Source organism: Elephantulus edwardii, unplaced genomic scaffold, assembly GCF_000299155.1.
Source record: "Elephantulus edwardii isolate Elephantulus edwardi_28Jun2011 unplaced genomic scaffold, EleEdw1.0 scaffold00001, whole genome shotgun sequence".
Classification (NCBI taxonomy): domain Eukaryota; kingdom Metazoa; phylum Chordata; class Mammalia; order Macroscelidea; family Macroscelididae; genus Elephantulus; species Elephantulus edwardii.
The window spans coordinates 28,043,735-28,053,713 of NW_006399751.1; the positions used below are offsets into that span (position 1 = coordinate 28,043,735).

The 9,979-nt window shown below is 34.9% G+C and overlaps 1 pseudogene; it reads left to right on the forward strand.

The window, feature by feature from the left end:
- The first annotated feature begins 6,898 nt into the window (after nt 1-6,898).
- LOC102843973 overlaps nt 6,899-9,979 on the forward strand; it is a 59,524-nt pseudogene continuing 56,443 nt past the window's right edge.

The following is a 9,979-nucleotide window of genomic DNA, read 5'->3' on the forward strand; positions in this document are numbered from 1 at the left end:
CTGATGACAAATCCAAAGAAAATGAGAATAAGTGTCACCATCCTTGGCTGTAAAATAAATTTGTTAATTTTTCTGGAAGTCTATGGTGTGTGTATTCAATATTCTTTGCCAACAACTTAATTCAAGTATATAAATTCTTTTCAGTCTTATTAATTTGTTGCCTAGCTTTCACAGGCATATGAGGTGATTGAAAATACTGTATTTTTAGTTCAGGGACACCATAATCTTCAGTATGACACTTTTAAACACTTCCCAGAAATCTTTTTCAGGACATTGCCTAATAGAACATGTCATTTCTCAATGACTGCTTCCGCGAGCATTAACTGTAGATCCAAAGGAATTGAAATATATGATAATTTTAACATATTCTTTATTTACTGGTCTAGTTTTCAGGATTGTTTTATGCTGAGGAACAATACATAGTGAAGACTGTATGCAATCTTATTTTTTTTTTAAATTTTTTGTGAGTGTACCGTCAAATCAGATCTGACTGGTACAGGGGGAAATTGTCCCTCCTTCCCCGGCAGAGCATCTGGTGGATTCGAACCATGCGCCTCTGGGATTGTAGTTGCAGCTCCTTGCCACTAGGCCACCAGATCTCCCCTTGTATGCAGTCTTTAATCTTCTTTAGTAAGGGTTTGAAGTCTATCTGCAGACAAGACAGTGTTATCTACATATCTCAGGTTGTCTTCCTCCTGTCTTGATGTCATGTTCTTTTTTTCATACAGTCTGGCTTCCTAGATTATTTGTACACATTAACTAAGTATGGCATAATGATGGGGTGGTATTACTACATTAAGAATTCTCTAAGTATGTATCAGTTATACACCTTCATTTATATAGCTATAAAACTGACATCAGTTTTCTCCAGCTTGCACAACTAACTAGTCACTTTGCCTTAGGATTCTCTGTTTCCTTTCTTTAGTTTTGTAAAGTAGTTTAATCTGTTTACCAGGACAGGAAATGTATCTCTCCTAGATCAGAGTTTACCTTTTTGAAACTGTTTTTCCCAACAACATGTAAATTGTATCTTACTCTGCCTATTTGCCAGAAAGGGAGGTGCTCCTTTCCTGAGTTAGTCTTTATCTTTTCAGGGCCCATTTTTCTTTCCTGTGTTAACTTTTTTGTATGTTGTCTGTTTACTGGTATCTGTGTGTGAATGGTTTTATTCAGATGTGGAAATTCTTTGATTTTTTCTAACAAAGGTGCATTGTTGAATGAGTTGGTGTCTCACTCTGGTATAAAAGAGTAATGACCACTCCCAGAAAGGGAGGCAGTCTCTGAAAGTGATATCACTGATTTCTCCCAGATCTGTAATAAAGTGCTTTATGGATATTTCAGTCTGTCTTATTGGCAATTAACTGGAAATTGACTATGAGTGTTCAGTAACAATAAGAATACAGTCCTGATTAACATCTTCAGTGAGTTTGAAGCAGTGCAAAGTTCCCTTTTTCTCTCCTCCTGCTCTGTGAACTTGGAGTACTATGAAATGTTCTGGAATTCACATATTTTGCTACATTATTCATAATTTGTAGTGAAGCAGACAATTGAATACCTTTGCATAGTCAATGAAACACAGGCAGAAATATTTCTGGTGTTCTCTGTTCTCAGCAAGATCCTACGGAGATCCTATTCTTCTGAATTCAGCTGGAATTTTTGGGTATTCCTAGGTGATATGCTGTTGTAACTGGTTTTAAATAATTTTCAGTAAAATTTTATGGTTTATATAATTAAGGATATTATTTGGCAATTTTCTTCTTGTGTTGGATCAACTTCTTTGGAATGGGCACAAATATGAATCTTTTCCAGTTGATTGGGTAGGTCTTACAAATTCCTTGATTTGAAAAGTAAGGGTTCCAGAGTTGTATCTACTTCTTGAAACATTTCAATTTGTATCCTGTCAATTCCCTGAATACTGTTTATTCACCAGTGCCTTCGATGCAGCTTGGACTTAACTTTCATGCCATTAGTTTCTGAAATACTAGAACTTGAACCATTTATTTTTTCTGGCACAGTGACTCTTTTTATACCTTCTTTTTTTTTTTTTAATTTCCTGCATAGCTCAATGTTTTATACAGATTCTTTAATGTTTCAACTCCAGTGTTGGGGTTCCCCCCTTAAGTTCTTTGATCTTGAGAATTGCTAAGTATGTTTTTCCCTTTTGATTGTCTAACTCCAGGTATTTGAAAATTTCATTATAATAGTTTTCTTTCGTAACTTCCAAGTTTTTGCATATTTTGTATATTACTTCAGTCTGCTCAAAACATTCTTTGAAATCTCCTGTTCAATGTTTGTTTCTCACAATATCTTTAGTGCATTTTCAGTAATCTACATTCAGGATTGATTTTACATTCTCTTCTGATATCCATTTTGGTAGTTTCTTCCTTCCCTTTAAAAGACATTTTTATTTTATATAGAGTTGCTTAAAGTTGGTGTTTTATTAAGTCTTTAGTTTGACTTTTTGGGTGTTTATGAATTGATTTATATTTCACATTTCTCCTAGTGAGATATATAGGATCATCATCTCCAAATCATCTTTTCCCTCGTTGTCTGAGGTAAAGGACCACAACATGAATCTGTGTGTATTAAGGGTAAATTAGCAGGGTGGTGCCAATCTTCTAATCTTCATGCAAAAGACAGACATTCTGGGTGCATGATTTTGCAGTCACTGAAACCATTTATGAACCAGTACTCCTCTGAGTTATTTTCCCGAACTAGGAAAAGGTGACAGGAGAGCCCTGTTAGGAAACCAATCCTAGTATCCCTCAGAGGACCAATGTACTCTGTACAAGGATGCCCCTTATGAAAAATACTGGAGAGAAAGAGTCACTAGGTCCTTAATCTTCCCAAACAATCTGCGTTTTTCTCATTTCTTCCTGAATCATCCTAAATACCTTGTTGAATTTTCCTGTTTTTATTATTTTCTTCAACACCACTCAGCTTTTTTAAGATTACAATTTAGTAAGATTTTCACCATGGTGCTTTGTTAATTCTACCAAGTAAGTTTAAAAAGTCTTTTCATTTTTATATTTCTCATTTAACCTGTGTCTTGAGTTTTATTTTTTCCAATTGCTAGTTTTCCTATTATATTTTTTTCTAAAAATATTAGGCTTTTGAGCTCTTATATTCAAAGATGAGTGTTACTGATTGAGGAATATTTTATATAGTGTCTTTGCAAACAGAGACAAATTTTGACAAGTACTAAGGGAGATTAAAAGTGGAGAGGATTTTTAAAGCAGTGGTACAATCAGAAATATTCAAGCCTACCAAAAGATGTCACTATTGTGTACAGAATGTATAAAAGTGGAATAGTAGCCAATAACTTTGGTATAGTTTCATTGTGTCTTTTGTAATCTTGCTAAATTTCCTCTGGAGCTGTGTGAAAGAAAACACTGGGGTGTAACATTGTCTTCAAGCTGAAAGGCACCAAAAAAAAAAAACCACAAAAAACCTACATTCATTGGAGAGCCATGCCAGTCATACTCCTACATCTTTTCATTTGAAAAAAAAATTACAAGTAAGTTGGCAGAAAAGTTCCAACTCAATTAATTTTGTATGGTGCTAACCAGGAACTAATAAGTACACAGTAGATCTGTTTTACTGCTAGCAAAAGAGGGTGTCTATCATACATAAGTTTAGCAGACATTAATTAAGAAAATCAAACTGTTTTGCAAATGCCTATGATTAAAGTAATCACACATTCAAAGTGGAGAAAATAAGCTGCCAAAATATACATTTTGGTGATTGTCACTAATAAAATACATTCTTCTGTAAGACTTTAGACTATCCAAGAGTACTTTTTATTAGAAAGGAGATGTTGACATCTTTCTGTGTAGTTTTGTGAGAGAAATTAAAAGAGACATGTTGCAAAGTTACTTTCTTCGTGTTATCAAGGAACCACAAATGGCAGGTGAGCTTGGTTGTGGATGAGGAACTTTGTCCTGGACATATTTATTCAAGAAACAGTGAGGACAGGCTGGTAGATCCCAGCTACCTGCAAAATTTAGCACGACAATGGGACTTGAAGGTCTAGACTTAATTTAAGTCACTGGCTTGTTTGACAGGCAGAATATCAAGGGCAATGCAATTAGGCAAGCCTCGGGGAATGCTTCCTGCTGAGTTAGTGATTTATTTCATGAAGCATTTTGGTACTTTACTCTCCATTTTCAGCTGGTCTCACATTGAAGTCTACATTTAGTATTTTTGCATTGAGAAAGACTATCTCTGCTCTTTAGTTTAAGAAGTAAATGTAATTTGGTTAATGAAAACCAACTTTCCCCCACCCCCCGACAAAACAAAAGCTTTATTATACAGGCAGATGTTTGTATACTTGACTGTTTACTAGTCATCATCCTTAACCTTCTAACAGTTCCTGTAGTTTCTATTACTATTCTTATTTTATATGTAAGAAAACGGCATGCAGCAAGTTCCTAAATTGTTCAGTATTTCTATGCTAGAGTAAGAGGAAGAACTGGGATTCAAATCCAGAGTCTGGCCTCAGGGACCAATTTTAACCACACTATTTCATATTGCTTCTCTGAAACGTTTGAAATACACCATTTAACTGTGGTTACCTCTCTATTCAGAAATTTGTTGTTAGCAATTTTCTGCTGGGAGTTAAAAGCAAGTGGAAAGAGGTTTTTCCAAATCCTTCCTAACATGCTAACATTGACTGAATAAATTGATTCTATTAGAATCTTGGAACTTATTTTATTTCTATTTGTCTTAATATATCTTGGATATTTAAGAGCCTCAGGGAATGTTTCTGCTTTCTTCAGTATGTAATTTTTCTTTTCTTAGAAAACATAGTAATTATCAGTGAAGTATCATTAGAACCCAAAGGTCTTTGAATTGTGATCTCATTACTTGAGAAGGAGTTTGAGCTATTTTCTTTTTTAGCTTTATGATAAAAACTGTCTTTTTGAAAGGTTGCAAATATTATAACCCAAGAGAGTTGTGAGGATTTTTTGGCCCATATAAGCTTACAGTGTATGTGACCTGAGACCTAACAAAACAAGTAGATTCAAGATCAGCTTAAAGTAGAAACGTTAGGAAAAAAAATAATTTATTACATACATCTACAAAGAATTTTCATTCCAAAATGAGAAAGAAGCACCTTAAAATAAACATCAACATAGTGATAATTTTTATGACCTCTTGCCTGAATTTGAGAATCTTTTGAGATTTCTTAATTGATGTTGGAGATAATGAATTATTACTCTATTGCTAAAAAGATGTGATAAATTTATCATATTGTAATGACAAATAGAGCTTTCCAGGAGCTATGTCCATTAGGTTGTCCACTTGAGCCACTTGTATTATGGTTTTAGGGAAGAATTTGTATTATGTTTTAGAGGAGAATTCAGTCAGAACCGTCTAGTTCTTATAAAACTTAGAAACAAAAAGATTAATGCCATTTTGAATAAGCAGATAAATTAACACATATTTATTGTTATTGTGAGGCAGCACTGATTAGATAATAACTCATAGATTGGTCACCTTACTTTCAAGTTAAAAAGCGAAATGTGGACATAGGTAAAGATGGCTTTTTAAATTTCTATCTTGGATGTTTTTAGAGTATGTTTGCTTTCATTGCTTCCTCTGTCCTGAGACTAAATAATCTCTGCTGGAGATCTGGCTTTCTGACAGAGTTTTTGCTCTAGTTGGGGAAACAAATTAGACATCTATATCCAGATATGTCTATTTGTGTTTTATTCACTGTGCAAAGACATTTGACTGTGTGACACACAACAAATTATGGTGAGCCTTGAGAAGAATGAGCATCCCAGAACACTTGATTGTGCTCGTGTAAAAGCTTATACTTGGACCAGTAAGCAGTCATCAGAACAGAGTAAGGATATATTGGTTGAAAATCAATAAAGAAATGAATTAGGGGTGTGTTCTTTCTCCATAACTTTAATCTTTATTTGAAACAGATCATTCTGGAGGTTGAAATTTTTGAGGAGGAATGTGACATTATGATTGAAGGAAGACTAGTCAACAGCTTGTGTTATGCAGAAACTGTGCTTGCAGAAAATGAGGAGGACTTGAAGCGTTTGCTGCAGAATATCAAGGACTGCAGTCTTCAATACGGATTGAAGTACAACATCAAGAAAACAAAGATTCTCACCACTTGTCAAATTGTCAGCATCATGATAGATAAAGAGGAGATTTAGGTTGCTAACAATTTCAGCTTGCTGAGGTCCTGAATCAACACTTTTGGCACCAGCAGTCAGGAAATCAAAAGATGAGTTTCTTCAGCGAAGTCGGCTATCAGGGACCTCTCCAGAGTGCTAAGGAGCAAGGATTAGGCACTCTTGATCTTCTAGCCTGAACTATGGTCTTCTCAGTTGCTTGCTATGCATCTGAGAGCTGGACAATGACTAAGAATGATGGAAGAAGAATCAATGGCTTTGAGTTGCATTGGTGGAGAAGAGTATTGGACATATCATATTGCCAAGAGAACAAACAAGTCTGTCGTAGAGAGGATGAAATCAAGTTGCTCCTTGAAGGCAAGGATTGTGAAATTTTGTCTCACCTATCTTGGGCATGTTGCCTGGAGGGACCATTCTTTTGAGAAAGACATCATGCTTGAAATGGTACAGGGTTAGTGCCTGAGATGAAGACCCTGGATGAGATGGATTGGCACAGTGACTGTGGCAATGGGTCAAGTGTGTTAGAAGCAGTTCAGAACTATTGTTTATAGAGTCGTAGTTTACTCAAAGGTATTAACAACAACAACAAAAACAACATCTATATGTCTTTTAGTGGGTAATGGTGCAACTATAGATCTAAGAGCAAGTATGATAAAGCTAAATAGAGCTGTAATAAGATGGACTATGTAAGCAGTCAGGTACATACATATTTAAAGTAGGAAAGTTTCCTGTAAGTTAGGGATATGGAGGAAGATTCTGAGAATGATGGGCTGGAACCAGATCTTAAAAAATGGATAAGGTTTAGAAAGGAGGAACAGGAAGCCCCACGAAGGATTATAATAGCAAGTACATTTTTAGTTGTCTCAACCAAAGCAAGGTGTAAGGTGTCACTGAGCCACTCTCAGTCACAGTGACCCTATGAACAACAGAACTGCTTTATCTTTTATCAGAAAATTTCCCCAATAGTGCACACTACAGATTATCAAGATATAGAATTGCTGTTGGTTGAGGAATCTTGTTTTAATTACAAGTAGGTTCTATTGAAGAAAAACAACTTGATCCTATTGAAAAATATGTATTTCTGATAACCCTGGTATTTTGATATTTTATATCTGGTAAGAAACTGTGCTGCAATCCCAAAGGCGTACAGTTGGAATCCACCAGCTGCTCTGAGGAAGAATGATGGACAACCTCCTCCTATGCCATTTACTGACTCTGAAAACCTGCAAGAGGGTCGGCTATGGCTCCTTTCTGACTCGATAGTACACACAATAGCATATGGGGAGCTCTGAAGACGTGGTGAGAAGGAGTTGTGTTGCCAAACCCAAACCAGGTGATTAACTTCCACCAGTTATTCTAAGGGAGAAAGATAGACAATCGTTTCCCTTGCAGTTTAAAGCCTCTGAAAACCTGCTGGTGCTGTAAATTAGCTCTGACTCCATGACATACAACACCAGCCCATGGACGGATTTTTATAAAATTTGCTGTAGCATAGAGTTACATGGAATTATAATGCCTAGGGGCTTATGTGACTTTTCCTTCTGCATCAAGAATTTGTTTGAATGGTAGTGTTCTGTAACTGGAGGTGATACTAATCCAAAGTGTGAAGATGTTTATGGGAATTTTACTGTAAAATAAGAGTCCTGTTAGTTGATTCTCTTAAATGTTAGAATTAAAAAATAGCATCTTCCTTTGAAAGAGGACAATCTTCCATGAAAATGGAATTAAATAAAGAAGTATGTTTTTAAGTATAATATCAAATATCATATTTATATTATAGTTTGTGGTAGGGAATTTTATTTTGTAGATAAAAATTTGAGTACTAAAATATAAAGATGTCAATCTAGAAATTAGGGAAAGTCTGCTCCAGATCATGGACTTGGCAATTACTTGCTATGCATCAGAGAGCTGGTCAATGAATAAAGATAACAGAAGAAGAATTGATGCCTTTGAGTTCTGGTGCTAGAGAAGAATACTGAACATGTCATGGACTGTCAAGAGAACAAATAGATCTGTACAGGAGAGGGGGAAACGAACTTGTTCTCTGAAGGTAAGGATTTTGAAGCTCCCTCTCACGTGGTTTAGGCATGTTGCCAGGAGAGACTAGTCCTTGGAGAAGGACATCATGCTTGGAAGGGTGCAAGGACAACACAGGAGAGAAAGACCCTGGATGAGATGGACTGACTCAGTGACAGGGGTAAAAGGGGCAGGTGTGTTGGAGACCGTAAGACTGACTTAGGATAGGACACAGTTCAGAGCTATTATACGTAGGGATGCTATGAGTTGCAGATGACTCAGCAGCACATAACAACAAGAGCAACAACAAGAAAATTTCATACATAAACCCATTTAATCTGTTTCTTTAGAAAATAAATAAAAATGATATTTTGTGTGGTATTTGAATCTATCTCTCAATTATTTTCAAACCTAGAAGGGGAAGAAATGAGTAATATTTGTTTGCTATCTTCAATTCCCAATGAGCATAACATGCCCTTTTTATTGTGTCTTATTTCAAAGATTGGCCATGTAGACTCTTATATTTTTCAGTTCACAGGGGAAAACATTTTGTTCTTTCAGCATTTTCCCTTGGTTCAAAGTGACAAATACAGTAGATTTAAAGTTCCTTAAAACAGCAAATATTTTGCCCATGAAAATGAAGCAGTTGCAAAAGCTTTACATTATTAGGTTTGTTCATTACCAAGAGAACAAAAAATAACTCCTTAAAAATTATTTAAGTATTTTAGAATGCCATTAATATTTTATGCTTAATATATCAATTCATAAATTATAACAAAGTTTGTATATTTAATTTATAAAAGTATTTTGGTTCTTAATCTATTACATTAATTTCCATTCTTTTGTAGCTGTGGATTTGTTTGTTTTCCCCCCCTTTCACCCTTTGGTTTATATTTGTGTTTGAAGATGTAAGACATAAATACAGTAACCAAATATGCCAGTTTATCAGACACAATTCTGGAATATGCTTGTTATCTCAGTGTAATTATGAATAACTCTCTGTTTCATTCTTAAAATGTCTTGATTTAGATGATAAACTGTTTTATCACCTCAAGCACATAGCTATTGGCTTTGTGTGTGGATTATTTTTGTGTATGATATTTAAGTTTCTTGAATATCATCATTTATTTAAAAAGAGAGCTGTAGAATTATTTAAGAGTACATTCTTGGAGTCTAAATTGCCAACATGGATAGCCAGCTTATCAAGACTATTAAACAATTTTTTTACTAAGATAGACTTCAAGAACCTCAACTTACTGTGTCTGCCAATTAAAAATTATTGCTATACACTTTTCTGTGTCTTAGCTAGCTCTTCATTTTATAAAAACTGCCAAAAAAAATCTCAATGGAGGTCTCTAAAGCTCTAAAATGTCCCTTTTCTAACTTATCTCTCTTTTTTTACATATGGTGGCTAAAGTTATGTGTCAACTTGCTGAGCCATAATTCTCTATTTGACAGTTACATACTGATACAATGTGAACACCTCACAATGAGAACTGCTAAGAGTACTGAAATCAGTCAAAACAAGTGTGTTTTCTCACTCTGCTACTTATTATATGTATTCTTTGTTACCCAGGTTCTTTTCAAGTGAAACTGTTAAAAGTCTTCCTAATGAATTTTAAAGGGGGGAAAAGTATCAATATGGAAAAATTAAGAATATCAAACTTACTAGAACACAAAACTGGAGAATATATTACCTTGACAAAAACTATTAGAAGCATATTGCTTTCAGCTAGGTTCTCTAAAGAAGCAAGACCAATGAAATGATAGAGATACATATAATCTTAAAGATTTAAAGATATGTATAT